Genomic DNA, 12,805 nt, shown 5'->3' on the forward strand with positions numbered 1-12,805 from the left:
GATGATACTGTTGTCAAATTGTACACTCATTAAGAGGTGTTTTTGGAAGAATGAACAAAACACAAAAGTTGGCAGATCTCCCCAAAGGGCACCAGTGGTTCTAAAGCAAGTACATAGATGGATGTGAGTGTATACTTTCAAGACATACATACATCTAACTATGTGTGCACTAGGTATGTCTTGTATAACTGGAGGAGTTAGACAGATAGGAATGTCAGTAAACAAATGCTAAACACAGGCAGACAGCTGTTTCTGGAGAAAAATGTCCAGCATATTCACATAGAGAGAGAAGTTGACCAGCCTCAGAAGACAAGAAATGAATAATATTTGCCTTGAGCTGCATCAGACTTTCCAGCCTCTGCCATCTGTGCTGCCTTCAGGCGGGAAAGCAAAGCTAAGGCAGAATGGGTATAACACTGCAGTGCTGCCAAGTGGGTTCAGGCATTCAAAATCCAGAACAGGAACACAGGGCTCTCTAGACTACTTTTTTTTCCCAGTTAAAAAAAAAAAATAAAAAAAAAATTTAAAAATCAACCTCTCCATGGATCATTAGTGCCAAACTTCAGCCTCTCCTTGGATACATGGAGGAAATCAATCTCCAAGAGGGTATTTCACCTGAATTTCCCCCCTCAGCCTTCCTGAGGGTGATTTGGCCCCACATGGCTTTCCTAGACATCATACAGTCTAGTGATTCACTGATGAATGGGAACTAGGGGAATCCTGGTTCCATTTTTAGATCTTTACTCAGTACCAAACCTTTGAGGAGTCACTTGATCTTCACAGAGACCTCTCAGTCTAGGGACTGAGAATGGGGAGAGAAATGGGGAGAGAAAACCATCCAACACTCCTCTCGCAGAAAACCATAAAACCTGCTTTTCTAGATGGAGAAGAGCTGTACATTTCAGTTAAAGCGTGGTTCATCAGATGCATCTGACTGCTACCACACCAAATCCTGTATCAATAATTTAGAAGGCTCCCTCTTGCTTTATAGTCACTAAATGCAAGGGGCCTTGTTCGTTTATTGAGAGGTATGTTAATGTGATAATTGCAAATGAAAGGCCTCCTACTCCTAACAGTACTTCCTCATTTTCCTATTGAGGCATTTAAAACACAAAGTGTCTCTCTCATCTTCAAGTAACACTCCCTGAAAATAGGAAAAAAGATAAAACCCCACAACTAAGTTGGTTTTCGCATTATAATGGCTGCTATAATTGCATTTAAATGCAATACACTCTTACTGATTAGTTTGCACACAACTGAAACAAGAATGTAAATAAACACTTAATGAGAGTTTTATTTTGCTGTGCAATAATTGCTGTTCATCAGAGTATTGTGGTGGAGGTATATGTCAGCTGAACTGCTTTTCTTTATTGCAAAAATAGGAAAATGTAGTTTGTTTCTGTACAAGACTCTCTAAAGGCAGCACAGTCTGAGAGTTTCCATCAGGAGTCAAATAGATTCAAACACATTTTGGCATTCCAGCAGCCCCCTCCCACATTTAAGCTGCTATTCCCATGTGCCCATTACTAAATATAGCAGCAGTTCTTCAGATTGACAGGAGAGTTCCTGATCCTGGCTCCTGGGCTTTGCTCCATACACTCCTAATATGGTAGAGCACTGCAGGCAAGTGAGTGCTCGGGGAGGACTCGAGGGGGTAAACTGTGTCCGAAGGATTGTCCCTCCCCACGCCATGGGAAACTGAGCAGCAGCAGCCACCGAGAAGCTGGGTCTTAACCTTTTGGTGTCTTGGCTCCAGATCAGCTGCTGGCGAAGCCGCCTGGCGCCTCTCGAGAGAGCACGACTGTGCGACGCTGAATGACACCAACCTCCGGTGGACACCAGCAGAGAGCGTTCCCACGTGTCCCCCCATCTGTCACAGCAGCAATCCAGGATACAGAAACATCTGGTTAGGGCAAGAAGAGACAAAAAGCTGACTGTGTTTGCTGTGAATGTGTTTTAGGCTCATAAATGGGCATGTAAAGCAACATGGGGGTCACTTAATCACCCTCCCTATCCTAATTTTTATGAGCAAGATAAAGCTCGCATGCAGCTCTGGCTTGCACATCTCTGCAGGGCATTGAGATGGGGAGGCAATGGAGAGAGAGCTGGAGAGATTATTTCAGAGAGCAATAGTTGATTTAATCTATAACAATTTGCCAAAGTTTTTATTACTAATTTTAAAATCTTTCCTGCATGACTATATGAGTTTAGCAGGAGTCCCTCAAGTCACAGATCCTGGAACTTAATCAACAGAGCTACGGGGAAGAAATTTGCCTGTTTACAGAGGGCCAGCAAGTTTGCTTGAAAGAAAAGCTACAAATGTGGCACAGGCCTTTTGCTGCCCCTCATGCTCACAATGTGCATTTTTGCTCCAAAGACCATTCTCCAAATGGCCAAGCTGTTCATTAGCCAGCTCTGCTCCCTTTGCCATCAATCTGCAGACACCAGGGAGCTCTGAAAATACACTGCTTGGGAATTTCAGCCCCACGGTGGTGGTTTCCCAAACCATAAAAGCACCCTTCAGGCATGCAACAGGAAGCACTTGTTTACACACTCCTGGCTCTTTGGAGGTTTATATGGAAATACACTTTAAAAGCCTGTACTGCACAAAGGCCAGCTGAAACAGAGCTCATGATGGAAAAGACATGGAGAAGGAGACTTTAAAGCAGCAGCGAAGTGTAACCAGTTACCAGTACAAAAGTGAGGAAGAGAAGAATTAAGAACTTCTTTGGCACAAAATTAACTGGTTAGAAATGTGCAACTTATAGCACACTGCAGGCATTCTTAGACAGTCATGAATACCTCTCATTACTTCTTATCGCCTGGGGGGGGGGAGGGAAAGGAAACAAGGCACAGAAAATGGAAATAATTTATTCAGCTTGCAAGTTAGGAGACCAAACATCCCGAATTCTAAACTCTTTGGATAAAGGGCATCTTTAGCAGGGTCTAATGCTCAGGGGAACATATAAATCTTGAAAATATTTCTATCTTTGTGGCTACTATGGGTGGATAAGCTCTTGTAACTCTGGTGGGTAAAGGTGGATAGAAGTCCCTGCAGGAACACCTTGCAGCATGTTAAAGCTCCACTGAGGCTTAAGTGAGAGTTTTCATCTTTTTTATCTTTTTTTTTTCTTTTTTTTTTTTTTCCTTTTTTTTTCTGTGTTTCATTTCCACTATCAGTGATGTATGAAGGAAGCTAAAACTGCAGATAAATAGCAGTTCCTGTTGCTCAGGTTCCCTCAATACTGAACATGACAAATACACATTATTTATAGGCAGAACAAGCCAGTAGCTACAGTGTGTGTTTCTGCCACTATAAATTGAATAAATAGATTGCCCTACACCACTCTGCTAAGCCTCACTTCAGCAAACTCTGCTTTATACATTGATCCAACCTACCACTACTGTTCATAAACAATGTATCAAAAATGTGATCTAAAATACCAGTCTTCAGAAGGTAAACTGAAGTGGGCCACCAGGAAAAAGGTACAGATTGGAAGTATCGTTCTGAAACAAAATATTCTACCAATGGCTCTTGGAAATGCTCTCTGAGGGAAGATAATCACCTCATCTGTTTCAGTATAGTTTAGGTGTGCATTTAGGCAATTCAGAGCATCTAAGCAAGATAGTATGGACACATGGGAGGTTTTTGTTGATTATCATCTCAGCAAACTTCATTCATTGCACTGTCCGTCATCTCCTTTTCAGTCAAATGCTTGTCTACTCAAAATTGGTAGTAGGTCAGAAAAGCCTAGTTTGATATATCTATATAAACAGCATATCTAGATTTCATATTAAAGGCAACATTTTGTTGGGTTTTGAAAGTTTCTCTTCTTTAGATAAGATCTCACAAATGTGAAAATCAGTTTTTTTCATTTTTGCTCCCCCAAAAAACCCTAAGCCCAAACAAACAAATAGGAGGTAAAACAAGGTGGTGTTACCAAATCCGGCCTGCTATATTTTCTTCCAGGACCTAGGCTTAAGTTGGTAAGTACTTCAAATTGTTACCTGGAACTGCTCAAATCCCAAAATGGAGCTGATGAGGTAGATTAGATGAAGGGATCCCAGGAGCAGATAGAAGTAGGTGAAATACTGCTGATGCTCTCAGCAAGGCCAGGCAGCGCCCAGATTTTCTCCTAGAGGAAGCCTCACTAGGCTTCTCACTAGCATCTGCCAGCACCTTGCAACACCCTAACCTGAAGGTGAGACCACAAAATCCAAGGTCCGTCCAGTTGCGTGGGTGTTGTGTTGGAAGACACTGTCTGAAAAGTTCATTAGATGGGAAACTGAGAGCCAGCAGATTCCGGAAATACTAAAAAATGACCACTCCTTGGCAAAGGTGGGCTGTACAGTCGGGCTGTAACAGTGCAGTCACAACTTGTAGCCACATCTCATGTTGCTCCTCTTGCCCATCTCCTCACACCTTGCACCTCACACTCCCTCTTGCCAGATTCTCTGCCAGCTGATTCTCATCCAGCCCTCTGTATTGGCCAGGTTCAGGGGAAAAAAAGGGAAATTACACCATCTGGATCTGCTGAAAAAAAGTCATAGAGCAGAATGTCACCAGCATGCTTGATGGCACAGCAGCCAAACCACATCTGCTATGAGAACACTCAGCAGGAGCTGTGACAGAGTGGGTCTGGTGGGACACACCTCAGAGTTTACTGACAAGGGAAAAACTGAGCTAATGATCAAATCTTGCCAGATCCTGTCAGTGGAGGCACTGGGAATCTCCCTCCTTCATATTTGTTGGCAGAAGATGCAGAGTTAGCAATGACATTTTGATGTAATCTGTAGCACGAAGTCCTTCTCAGAGAGCAGTGACACCTCTTAAGTCCTAAATGTGATTGCAGGAGGGCAGAAGCAGCAGCTGAGCACTAAGCAGTGCTGCTGTGGCTCCATAGCTTCTCTCAAGCAAGAAGTCTTGCACTGAAGCAGTATTTAGAGGCTGATCAAGACATATTAAGCAGTGGCTGAGATGGAGGTTGCTCAACCATACTTCTGTAGCCAACTACAGTTCTCACCCACAGCAGGCCAAGGCATTAGCAGTATTCTCTCTCCTCTTAATGCACTCATCTTGCAGGCTCCAGTTCTCCTCACATCTCCATCTCCAACATAAAGCAAATCCTGTTAGCAGCATGGCCAGGGAGGCACACAGCTTGGGACAAGCTGAATACCTGATGCTTCATGCCCCTTCCCAAGCACCTGAGCCTACTAGATGAAGGCTGATTTGGGCAGCTGTTCACAGGGCCACTGCAAGAAAGACAAGCACCGATCCATTGTTTATGAAACTCCTGACTATTTTTACCTTTTAATTCCATTTCATCCCTACTGCTGAGGCATAAAAGGCACCCTGTGCAGAGCAGTCCTTGCTGGAGTGAAGACTTGAATACGCAAACTCCCACATTTGTGCCTTCGGATGCACTGACTGGCTTTTTCCATGCCAGAGACAAGCTCTCCTTGAAAATTAAGGTGATTCATTTCAATTCAATCTATACTAAGACATTTTAAAACCACTCATTTACCCTGCATCAAACAGACACTTAACACAGACACATTATTATTCTTTGTAACATACAGCACTCCTTGGTTCTTACTGGCCTTCTAGCTTAACTCCGAGAAGTTTTATGTTTTCTAATATTAGATGAATAATGTATTTTGTCACTTTTTCTTTTAGATTCTAAACCTTGAATTGCAGCAATATCATCTAAGTCAAGAAAGGGACTTGTGTGGACTTTCTTACACTGACACAGAAAGTACTCCTTGGCCAGCCTTGGATGTAAGAAATGGTCCTGCCAGATGGATATGGAGCCTGGCAGGTAACTTTGATGCATTAGGGACTTCCAGAGTGTGTTAGGGCAGATGAGCCATATTACATATAATGTAATCTATCTGGTTCCAGACAGGAAGGATTTAACCATTACTAATATGTGTAATTTCTCAGGGATATGTGTTCAGGGTGTCTTAGTCCCTCAGTTATTCTGAGTCTGGAAGATTTCCAAATTGCCAAATGCTCTTTCTACCCCTTCACATTAGATGAGACTTCTTAGAACCATGGAAAAGCACATAAATACTGGGATAAAAATCCTCAGCCCTCTATGAGGCTGGATACTGTGAACCCTGGCAACTCAGGTCTGTCCTGTGTGGAGGACAAAGGAGCACAAGGAAGACCATGGAACTTGCCCAAGGTAGTAGGCAAACTCCTTCTGTAGTAGCCCTTGCAGAATGCTTCCTCTCACGGCATAAGGCACATCTGGAGTGGCATGATGAGACTCCACACCAGTGCTGGCAATGCCATGAAGAAGGATGAAAGGGAACAAGGCTTCCAACACTGGCGAGCTCCAGCAAGGCTTTGCTGCTTTCACAAGGAAAATGTCATTTTGATTCAGCAAAGATGATGACCCGTTCTCCCTAGAGACCGTTCTCCCAAGGTTTGCCTTCCTGAAATATCTAGGTTGGGCATATTTTTTAACAAACTGGGCAATTACACTGACTGCAGGAGATGCAGAGGCTGCCAGTCAGCTCAAACACTTTGCAAACAAAGACTGAAGCTTCCCAATGCATTATTTATAAACTGCAGGCTGTAATGAGAGGTTGCCCAGTCTGGGGAGTGAAAGACATGGAGAAATCCAATAAGAGACTTGACAGATGAGTTCAGGTGGAGATTCCTGAGGCAGCAAGGGAGGAAAAGAAGAAGGAAGCTTTAAGGCTGCAGGTTTAGTTACGTGATGCCTGACAGGGAAAAGGAAGTGCTTTAACAAGTTCTAAGCACTATCCCAACAGAGGTTTTATTTCCTTCCCCCAAATTATTTGGATTGAAATGAACTTTCTATTATCCCTTGCGCCTTACACTCTCATCCCTGTCATTCATGAAAGCCACTTCTTCCACCTTTACACCTCCATTCCTGAGCAATTCCTACCCTTGCCTATGTGTATTCTAGTGACTTCATATGCTCCACCATGTCTCTGCCCTTCTTGTAGTAGCTGGTTTCACATCCTGCACAAGCAGGTTAGGTTCCTCTATTTTGTTGCCTAGGTGCCTAGTGTTTATGTGTGCAAATATTTCCATTGTTTCCCTGTGATCACAGCTGAGCTTGGGCAACAAAAACCTCAGTTGACATGGAAAACTGTTAATTTAGTTCACAAGTATGAGATGTGATTGATGAGGATAGATAATCCTGCTAGGAAAAAAAGAGAAAGGTGCCAGTTTGCTTTGTTACCATCTTAGGGATAAGTAGTTTCCTACATTTACAGCAGCAGCCAACAGTCTCACTTCTGGAGTTCACGGATGCAGGAAATCATTTTCTTTCCCATGCCTGCCAACAGGTTTCATTTTTGTCATGGAAAAAACAGCTGTGGAGACCAGGAATCAATAACCTGGCTTGCTTGGACTTTCACCCTCTGAGCTCCAGCCCTTACTGTAAAATATTAATTATGCAGCTGTGGCAGGTCCCCTTCCCCCACACCCATAGCACCATTAGTTCAAAGCCTACCCATCCCACTGGAGTGAGTCTGTAATGCTGTTTTGGGACAACAAGCAGCAGATGAGGTTTGTCTCTCTCATGGACTTTGAACCACAGTGTCCATACATGGACTCTGCTTTTTATTAAGAGGAGTACAGGACTACATGGTTTTTGCTATAAGAACTCATTTTGCATTCTTGATTTCAGAGGGAACACAAGTAGCAGTTGGATGTATGGTTGATATGATGCATTATTATTTGAGTAAGGAGCTGGAGCTCTGGGAATCATACTTAGTTTCTGCTTGTAGATAGGAAAGATTATTTAAAATTGTTCCCCTGTTGGATTTGGGCCAATGTCCTTTGACATAAAAAAAACCCAACAGAACAAAAATAAAAACAATAAAAACAATAATAATAATAATAATAATAATAATAATAATAATAATAATAATAATAATAATAACAAAAGCTTGCTGCAATGTTTGGATTGTTTGATACGTAGATGATTTAAATCCAATCCCAGTGAGAAGCTATGGTCTTGCTGCCTTGCATGAGAACTTAAAGCCTTAGTAAGCTCACCTCAGCCCCATAAGCAAACAATGCCTTCCTCTCAGCAAACTTAATATGTTCTTTATAACTGAGATATCAAAGGACAGTCCTCCAGCAGAGCTGAAGGTTGTCTGGTGAGCCGACCCTGGATGGTCCTGCCTTGGGAGCAGGGATTCTTATCCTGGATGAGGTGCTGGGCAGTGGGGCAGAGCCTGAGCCCTCAGCAGAGCTGTGCAAACGGCTCTCCAATTTCATCTGGAAAACTGAGTGCTGTTCCTCAAAGCCAATATCAAACACATGCAAAGCCTTATGCAAACAGTACTCAAAAGGAGTTGCGTGCATAACTAAGGGCTCTGAAAGAGTGTAAAGACAGGCTGGCCTGGTCTCAGCAGCCACCTGGGGCTGTAAATCAGGGTGACTCTACTCCCTCCTTGGCACAGGTGAACACCCTGACATCCTGCTGCTGGAGTTGTTGGAAAAGCAAGGAAACCACCATCCTTGGAAGAGCTGGGGAAACCTAGAAATGGGCACCCTGGGAACTCAAACCAAACAGCAACCCTGCTTTTAAAAAAACCCCTCTTTTCATCTGTGGGGTATCACTGTATTGCATTGGCAATAGTGAAACAGTGAAAAAAGAGCTAGGGCTGGCTGGAAGAATATTTTCAACAAAGAAACTCCTAAGGGAAAATCTTTTTTTTTTCTACGCATTGTGAACATTTTTGTGTGAAATTTAGTTTTCAGATTTTTTTTTTTAAACCTTATTCAAAAGTAAACCTTTCCATGACTGTTGACAAAAACCAAACAAACAAACAAACACCACCAACAAAAAAAACAAACACAAAAAACCCCAAACAAACCAACAACAGCAACAAAAAAAACCCACCACAAACAAACAATAAAAACCCCCCAAAACCCACAAAAAAACCAACAACAAAAAAACCCCACCAACAACCCACCTTCTGCTTAGGCTCACACACAAAACTTTCATGCCCATCACAACTAACTTGCTTCAGAAGGAGTGTAATCAAAACAACTGACATTTATTAGAGTGATCTCAAAAGTGGTTTTAATAGAAGTGCCTTTTGGCTAAGCTTTAGGCATTGATATAAATACCAATGATGCAATGAATGAAAAATAAAGCAATATGGGATTTCTGCTTGCTTTATTCTTCTCCCTGAAGAGAACTGGTATGAATACAGTGCTTTTCTATACCATGCTACAGATATGACATTTGTCAGCTGTAATAATTGTTTCCCCTTAGCATATGAAAAAAACCCAACATAACTGAGGCTCTAAGGACCAGAGCACTATTTTTAATCTGCGTTTAATTAGATGAATCGGTGTAACTGCATAGCAAAGAAAGTAAATTATTACTTTAACCAGAGGTTTAAGCTTTATTTGGCTCAGTTTTAAAGTCCATTCTCATGTGTTTTTCAAAGTGTGCCACAAAAGCATTAAAATGGTTTTCCACAGACTACACAAGATGTCCATTACACATAAAAAATGGGAAAAGCAACTTAAATTTGCACTATATCCATTAGCTACAAGAACAAGAAAATTGAGTGATTTGTTGAAGATTGTCTCAGGAAGTGACAGGTGGATTAGAAAAACTGTATTGCAGACAATATGGCATTTTCTAGATGGAAGCAGGATGAAACTTAAACTAAAAACTGGCTAAGCATAAGTTGGAGCTCAGGATCAAATGGTAAAAAGGAGAGTATTGGTCCAGCAGATTCATACTATATTTTAGTCAGGCCAAGATGCTCTGAAGGTGAAAATGCAATGACTGATTGAGGACATGCATAACTGTGAATATGAGATCAGTACAAAACCAGATACAGAAAAATAAGGATAACAATACTCAAATATCTTTTAGTGAGTGTTGCACAGCCCAACTGTGACCTATGTGTCAGTCCTGGATCCAGGACCTCTAATGAGACCCCACCAACCACTCAGTTGCAGACCTCATGTAGCTGAGGCTCCCAAGACACTGAGTCACACAGGCCCTCATGCTAGGAGGATGCAGACTCACATAAACGGAAGAAATTCCTCTGTGAGTAAAATAATCTTCCAGATTTCCTAGATAACATTTCAGCTGCTGATAGAAGTCAACCCACTAAAGCAAGCGATGATCACCGTGCTTTGAAGTCACCACTTCTATTTTATATGTAATTGAGTGTTGTATTGGACCAGTCCACAAGTTCTTGGAAACTTGGTTTCCCTGAAATAGTGTGTCTTCCTTTCCTCTCCCACTTTGCAGGCTTGTCTTTCCAATGAAGAGATTTTGGGGCACCAGATTTCAGGTGCAGCAGCATGCAGTGAACACACACACACCACCCAGCACTTTAATCATAGGTTTGGGTTACCTTCTGATAGTAACAGCCTAGAAGAAAATAACTCTTTGTTTGGTAAGTAGCAAAAAGTAGCACAAGGGTGGAAAGCTCTGGGGGAGAGGGGGTGGGGAGGCAGGGAGAGAAAGCAATCCACATTTTTAATATTGTGATAGGACAATTTGAACTCCCAGCAATTTTGGAGTGGGATTTTTCTCTTTGTGTGAATGAACTCCAACATGCAGAGTCTTGTGCAGGGAGTCCTTGAAATTCTTTGGCTCTCTGGATGCATTTGCATTGGAGTAAAGGGAAAGCCTTGCAGAAAAGCTTCTGAACACCTGCAGAAAGCTAAAGGACTTGAAGACAAGTTCCTGCTACCTGGCTCCCTCCATGTGCTAGGCATTACCAGCACAGCTGACCTATTTAACCTGCATGGCTGTATAAGGCAATTAAAATGAGCTCTTATTTCACATGGGCTGGAAACCTGCTTGCTGTGCAGAGTGGTTGTGCCCAAGGCAATTGTCTCCCACAACTCCCTTCCAGAAAGGGGCACGGAAACTCGGTGCACAGAGTGAGGGAGGTGGAGAGATGCTCCCGGGCATAGTGCTGCCACATGTGCCTGTGGCACAGCCCGCGCTGCCCAGAGCCTGTGCCACAAATTAAGGGCACCCACAGTGCCCAGAGCCTGATTTCCCTTCCACTTTTCTTTTCTTCTAAATCTCAAGGGAAAACTAGTGACTTCCATCCCTCACTAATGGATACGTTGTACTGAAACACAATATTCTGTTTTCTTGCTTCTTTGCATTGTGCTGCCATTCCCTGGGTGGGAACAGGGGTGGTCCTCTTTACCACAAATGAAGCAGCTTTTAAAACAATTTAAAAGCAGATCACAATTTAAACAAACAAACAAACAAAAACCAAGCACAAAGCAAAACAATTAAGAAATAACTAGTGTACTTTAAAGCCTAGGCTAATATAACTGTAAGGAGATCTGGACACAGCTCTGGGGATCTTTTTAGCAGAAATACTTTCTAGAATGTTTAAAAAGAATAGCCCAAAATGTCAAGTGTTTGGTGTTGTTTGTTTTGTTGTTTTTGTGTTTTTTTTTTTCCAAAGGGCTCCACTTATGATGAAAACACTTTGAAAGAAAATCTGCAATTGCCTCACTCAGCTTTTCAATTCTAGCCAGCTTTGTCCCATACAATGCAATTACTTCTTGCTGTTCATACCACAGTGATTTTGGCTAACAGATATTAGCCAATAGTGAAGCCAGCTCAGATGAAGTTACCTGCAGACAGCACAATCACATCTTCAGTGATCTCAGGCCCTGACACAGATTTTCAGGCTTAAATAGTCACTTCAGCATTTCCTTCCCTCAGCCTTTAGTGAGATGCAGTTTTGAGCTGAGTGCAGTGCTTACTTTCCAAAGCATGCAGTTGTAAAAGCTTGGGCATGGTTGAGCTGGTAGCTTGCGCTCCCTGGAAACTGAACATCTCCTTTTGTGGCAGCATGCAAGACACTTCAGTAATATTCAAAGCAGCAAAAAATCAGCAGAAAATTCATGCTTGTGTTTCTCTCATCACTCTCCCACAGCATCCAAACCTGTCACTACTCACCTTTTGTACCACTGGTTTTATTCTGTTTGGGGCATTTGAGGACCACCCATCATGTCCCTCATCCCTCCTTGTTGAGCTGCCGTGAGTCCCTCTCACAGCAACTGTCAGAGGTTTTCCAGGTCTTCCAGGATGCTGGCCAAGTTGCTGCTGTGAGCAGCATCCCTGCAGATGGCATTCCAACCAATGGCATCCCCATGGTGCTTGGCCAGGGCCAGGCCACGAGGGAGTGGGTGGAAGCCACACACTCAGATCTATGAGTGGTTCAAATGGCAGTACCACAGGCCCTGCCAAAGCACTTTTATCACACCACCCACAGCCCTGGTTTTCAACAGGGCAGAGGCTGGTACTCAGTGTTTCCATGGGGGATGTGTGCTGCCCAGGTCTCCCCAGGTAGGTCCTGAGGGGTGGGTGCCAGCTCTGCACCCTGAGCTGCACTGCTGTGGAAATAATCACCTACCCCTATAGCCACCCATCGAGCAAATGTGATGAATGGACACCTAAGGCCCCTTTCTCTGAAGAGGCTGTTGTAAATATATAAGGCATGACAGCCTGCCAGAAAACAGAACATATGTATCAGGATTGCAGATTAGCTGCATTATCACAGCAAAGCACATCACCTTTCCCCTTATTCCCTCCTTTCCTTCCGTTCCTGCTGTGCACTGACCATCCCAGTGCTCCATACCATAAGTGGTGATGACCCTTTCATGATCAATTTTGCCCCTCCCCTTTGTGCCCTCTGATGCCTCTTTGAAGAGTGTTGTGCTGCCAGCTGACAGGACTGGGAAAGGGCTGGAAACAGGATTTACTGCCCCCACACCCAATGCCACATGGACCTTCTGCCTCTTGCC

General features: G+C 43.1%; 1 long non-coding RNA gene across 1 annotated transcript; it reads right to left on the reverse strand.

Moving 5' to 3' along the window:
* Positions 1-1,270: 1,270 nt before the first annotated feature.
* On the reverse strand, positions 1,271-12,575 carry LOC127386501 (uncharacterized). The gene is made up of 2 exons (XR_007889921.1): positions 11,958-12,575; positions 1,271-1,903 (listed from the first exon to the last, which is right to left on the reverse strand). It is a non-coding gene; the product is annotated as an uncharacterized LOC127386501 (long non-coding RNA).
* Between the last annotated feature and the right edge of the window lie 230 nt (positions 12,576-12,805).

Source organism: Apus apus, chromosome 1 (assembly GCF_020740795.1).
Source record: "Apus apus isolate bApuApu2 chromosome 1, bApuApu2.pri.cur, whole genome shotgun sequence".
Taxonomy (NCBI): domain Eukaryota; kingdom Metazoa; phylum Chordata; class Aves; order Apodiformes; family Apodidae; genus Apus; species Apus apus.